This window comes from Asparagus officinalis, chromosome 7 (genome assembly GCF_001876935.1).
Source record: "Asparagus officinalis chromosome 7, Aspof.V1, whole genome shotgun sequence".
Lineage (NCBI taxonomy): Eukaryota > Viridiplantae > Streptophyta > Magnoliopsida > Asparagales > Asparagaceae > Asparagus > Asparagus officinalis.
The window spans coordinates 149,242,129-149,248,396 of NC_033800.1; positions in this window are offsets into that span (position 1 = coordinate 149,242,129).

A 6,268-nucleotide genomic window follows, 5' to 3' on the forward strand; every position below is an offset into this window, starting at 1 on the left:
CGCTATAACTGAAACCCTAGATGCGGATGGAATCGGCGAGGGGGGTGGGGGGTCAAGGAATTGAGGATAAACCCTAACCCTAAAAAAGGTCGATTGAGACGCGAGAGGGGGATTAGGGTTTTTGAGAGATTAGGGTTTTTGAGATGAGAAGGGGTAGTTTGAGTATTTTTCCCCCGGTTGGGGTTAGATCCCTTGGGGTTTCGGGATCGTGAGAAGCTGAGAACGGGNGAGAGAGAGAGGATTACAAATTCTAAGATGAAAAAGTGTGTTTTTATGGATTTAATAACATTTGTTTGATTCAAATTAAATTTTTGGGATATTGAATAATAAAAAATTAATATATTATAGCATTTGTGAAATCCCCTCTGAGAGAGTATTTATGCTAGATTTTAAATTCTAAAATTTGTAATGCTACGATTTGAGTTTGAAACAAACAAAATACAAATTATAGGATTACATATCCCAAAATATTAATGAAACAAACAACATGAAATCTCAACCCATGTTAGAAAAAACCAATGGATTTTAAATCCCATGGTGAAATCTGGGATATTGAAATCCATATCCTAAAAATATAGGATTTGAAACAAACATCCCCTTATTGTATTATTTTTTTCTTCACTCTTTTTTTTTAATAATGAATAATTATATGATAAGTTTTTGCTTTGTATAAACTTTAAAAGAGGCTCTAAAAGTATAGAAGGAGAGTGCTGATGGGGCTATTTACGATTAACGTGCTATTTATATCAAAACTTATTTATGACTGGGGAAAAAATTCTTAGTTGCTAACTATGGTAGTGGTATTGGAAAATGATGATTTTCCTGATTGGTTGGTTCGAGAAAAGATTATTATAGAAGGGGAGGTTGAGCTTGCTTTTTTCAGTTGGGGGAGATCTTTTGGGAGGTTTGGGCTCGTGAGAAGCTGAGAACGAGCACCGTTCAAAGAGAGAGGGGATTGTAGCTTCTTGATTTATTGACGAATCTCTCTCTCGCTCCTCTTTCTATCGGGTCTTCTCTCTCTCTCTCTCTCTGATAAGGATTGTTATAGAGTTTCTTTCATTGTATTATTTTTTTCTTCTCTCTTTCTCTTTTTTCCTGCCAATATGATAAGTTTTACCTTTGCATAAACTATAAAAGATGCTCTAAAAGTATAGAAGGAGAATGTTGCTGGGGCTATTTATGAGTAACGTGCTATTTATATCAAAATTTATTTATGGGCTAAAACACCAGATTAGCCAAAAATGTAACACCCATTTACCAGTTTAGTCTATAAAATAACGCTGATGACAGTTTAGCCTATAAAGTAACAAATACGATGACAAATAGGCATTTTCGTTGCCGGATATAAATTTTTACATGTAGACCCCCACCCTATCATATTTTCGGATTTATCTCCTCAAAATTAAAATATGTGGAAAAAACTTCTCTCTTTCTTCCCCCCTTCCCTCCCACCCACCCACCCATCATCTCCTCCCTCCTCCTTCCCGCCATCTCCTCGTTATTTTCACATTCTGATCCTTAATCTCTCCTCTCCCATTCTCTTTTCTCCCTCCTTTTCCATATCATCCATATTACTTTCTTATTTCCCTCTTTCTCCAAATCCATCTCATCTTAACTTATTTCACTTCTCTCTCTTTTTTTGTCTTCTTTCTCCTCCTTTCTCTCCTCTCATTCACTCCCTCCAAATGCTTCAAGCAAATTTTTATATGTTGGACTTGAGAAAGGATGAGGAGGAGGAGGGGAGGTTGGGGATTGGGAGGAAAAGAAAATGAAGGAGATAGTGGAAATGATAAGATAAGAATGAGCATGAGAAAGGATGGAGAACGAGCGGGAGAGGGGAAGGAAAGTTGGGGGTTGGAGGAGAAGAGAATGGAGGAGATGATGGGAAGGATGAAGGAGGAAGGATGAGATGGTGGGAAGTGAGGATTCTTTTTACAAAATTTTAAAATCTTTGGGGGTTAATCCGAAAAATATGATAGAGTAGGGGATCTATATGTGAAAATTAATTAAATTTTCACTTAAAAACTTTATTCAAAACCGAAAATTTCTATTTGTCATCATATTCATCACTTTTTAAGCTAAAGTGTCACCAATGTCACTTTATAGATAAAACTGGTAAATGAGTGTCATCTTTTTGACTAATTTGGTATTTCAACCTTTATTTATGATTGGGGAAAAAAAATCTTAGGTGCTGGCTATAGTAGCGGTGTTGGAAAATGATGAATTTTCTGCTTGGTTGGTTCGAGAAAAGGTTATTATAGGATAATGCAATCTACGGCATAGTCTACGTTGAGTAAATGCTTTGAAAGCGATTATGGCAAAATAATATATGCATGTTTAGAATGTATGAAAATTAGGTATTATTTCTAAATAGATGAAATTGTCGTGGATCGCATAAGACGAACGGAGTCTTGATTTGAAAACCTAGATTTCAAATATGGATCAACATCATTTATATTTTGGATTCTATTAATAGTAGTTTGTTTCAAATCATATAATTGAAAGTGGTTTTCTCTATATATTTTGTTTTAGTAAGAGTATCTATTTTGCTGATTTTATCAAATAATATCTATTTTCCGGCTAAAATGCTTTCATTTTCAATTAAAACATGTAACGGTTAGCTTTTTAAGCAATCATTTTTTTTTAAATACGAAAAATAGTTAATAGCGTCCATTGTATTGTATTTTACATTCCATTGAAATTTTTACTAGGTACATAACATGAGATATTGTTCATATAACATAGGGAGAGAGGACATACTTTATTACTATTTTTAATTTAGCATCGGCCTAGTTGGCCCATAGACCCTGAGGAACAGCTCAGTTGAAAAGCCCACAGATGTAGATTTCATGTAGCATACGCCGAAAACATAAGCTCCGTGGGCACTAACGGGCCATTTGAATTTATGAATCCATTACGAATTAGTTCCGTTGAAGCCCATAAACGTAGCCCATTTACATAGCGGCTCGTAATTATTAGTTAATATTTGTTAATGTTCAAAACCTAAGATGAGGGGGGGGGAAAAAAACATTATTGTGATAGCATATACTTTATCCAAAGTAATAAGTTGGTGTAACGAGAGCATGTTTTGACCTGCCTCGTACAAGTTTTTGTTTACGGCTATAGTTATCATTTCCGTATAATTCTCACAAGGGAAGATCACACATCGATTAAAGGGGTTTTCTGACGAGTGCCCACCGACACTCGTTAAGAAACGAGGAAGATAGAGAGATGAGAGGTAGTGAGAGAAACTAATACAAATCAGAAAAGTCTATTTACTATTAATTTCTCTCTATCTTTCTCTGCTCGCCACGAGTGTCATGGACTTGGATTAGAAATACCGTTTGCTTAAAAAAGGACATGCATATGTTAGTCAATTAATGCAAATGCCCCTAACTTAGGTCAAGGGTCATAATCAAGATGCAATCAAATTCCTAACTTCCATGCTCAGTTAATGAAGGAAGACTTTGAATGAAGACCTTATATAATTTTGTGCGTACATGATTCATGGTTTACTCTAATACACCGGACAAATTTTATTTTAACCTACTCCATTCATCAAAACTCCCAATAACGATGCCAATAAAAAACAACAGATCGGTTGCCAAATTGTCACGGAGAGTTCCAAATGTTGTTTCATGTACTCAGCCCTATTGATCCTTGTTCATCCAAATAAAATAAAATAAACTTGTTGATCCCACGGCTTAATTAAGAACAAAGAGAGGGGTCAGGTCGGAAAAAAAAGTTAATTAGTTTCTTTTTCATAACACTGGTATGTCACGCGTGCGTTGCACGTGGCATACTTGGTTTAAGAAATTATTGGCAAATAATATATTTTACATTATGATGTAATATTTGCTTATGGTATATTGATTCTCAATATATCGTGCACGAAAGTTACAAAGGCCACTAAAATTAAAAAATTTATATTAAATGTCTAGTATCTTGTTGGAATAACAAAAATTGTTATTAGATGCAAAAGTATAAAAACTATAATAGCAAGATGGAATCATAACTGATATAAAAATATTATTTGAATAGCTCAGCTCATGGGAATTGTATAAGTCATTTTTTTTTAATCTAGTAGAGAGTTCTAATCAAGAGACAAATTAATCCGGATTTCATATAAGAAGTCTTTTTTTGCAATTCAATCAAATATATCATATAAGTTTGAGTATTATGATTTTCTCAATGAATAGAAGATAGATAGCCAATATATTTTATTAGTTAATATTTGTTGACTAAATTTGATAGGAACAAAAAACTCATTCGTCATTATTTAAAAAAGAAGACAAACAAAGTTTGTTGATTCAACATAATTATTAATGAAAGAATATAAAAGATGCTTAATAGAGGTGAGAAAATCAAAAGAATAAGAAACATTAAAAGCGCTGGACAAGTCGATAGCACTTCTGAACTTAAAGTGCATACCAACTGAGTAATTGGTAAAGAATTAAACCATAAATATATATAATCACTACTAGAAACAGGACTTTTAGCGACGGACAAATCCGTCGCTAAACTTTTAGCGACGGAAAAAATAAAATTTCGTCGCCAAAATACCATAAATATATATATTAATGAACAAGAAAGCACAACTTATGACCTATATTCAAAAAGAAAAAGCATAACCCTATGATAAATAACACAAAAGGCTCTTTACAACATTGTGTGAGCGGGAAAATCTTTAAATAGCTTTGCATAAACTCTAAAAATAAGATCATATATTCTTTCTCGGTATTAAAAGATTAATAAGAATCCTACTTAATCCATAGTAAAAAAAGGTACACACTGGAAACAATCTTTTGTTCCCAAATTAAAATTATACATACTCTTAAGAATCAAAGCTTTCAAATAATAATCTTCCTATAATCTATTATCCTTCTCTTTTTCAAAGATTCAAGATACTAAATACAAATCAAGAGCTACGAATTAAATATGAGACATAGTCTTCAATTCCATAAAAAATAAACATTTAAATCTACAAGCCATTTAACAAATATTGTCCATTGTATGCACATGCACACACATATACAAGTCACATATACTATAAACCATTTGACAAAGTACTCCCACAATTCTTGTATGTATAGGTGATCCGTCCACCCCGAGCTCTGAGAACCAGGCATAAAGTTGAAGAAGGAAAGCGGCCCCCTCTCGACAGTTCAATCTCTCGACGATCCAGCAACTCTGCAACTTCAACTGACTGTGTGATATCAGACATCAACAGTATGCACGTGCACACGCATGCAAGTCACATATAGTATAAACCAACTTACAAATTTTCCATATAACACATTTCATAAATCATTGTGTTGTGTAGGATTTTGTCTTAGTGGATGATGTGGTTGGTTGAAGAGAATGGATGACCATAATTTATAGTGTAGAGATGAAAAAGAGGTTATATAAAGGAAAAATAAAAGAATAGTTAGTTAATTAGATCCATAACATATGCATTTAATTTAATAAGTTATGGAATCTTTAAAAGCCTAGGAACTAATTAAATCTTATTATTATCGTGATTACATAGAAACCAATTAAATATTATTATTATTGTGATTTGCAATTAATTTAATTTAATTTAAGACTCATTGAATGAGACTTTGGGATAAATTAAATAAATAAAATAATTTAAGTAAATTTAGAATGATCAAATTTGAGAGGGGTAAAAAGGGCAATCAAAATTTTAGCACTCTAATCCTCTTTTATATGTAGTACATATATACACATACACAGTAGGATTTGAGGGACCAATGAGCAGTTATTTTGAGATTTGTGGGACCACCGTGGAATTATTGAAGATTAGGGGGCTGTTTGGTTGTTGTTGGTAAAATTGTGTATTTATGACACAACTTGGAAAGTTGTTGTCCACCTCATCAATTTCACTTATATACTTTTCTTTGTTTGTTTTTTATTCCATTGGAATCATAAATTGCTTGTTTGGTTTGCAAATGTAACTTTAATTGTTTGTTTGGAAAGTATAAAAAGTGATCCCTACTCAAATGATCATATTAGTTGGATTATTTTTTATTATTTTTTTCTGACTTCAATGTAAGCTTTCTCCTAAAATCATATTTTTTTTTATAAAATCACTTTACAAGCCACATCAGCATATGAAATCACTTTACACTATTTTTACAAATACAAACAAACAATTAAAAGTGATGAAAGCTGACATTGGGACCCACTTTTTTACACTTTCCATCATTTTACACGGTAAAAACATACAACCAAACAGCCCCTAGAGGGTCTAATACTAAGTAACCCC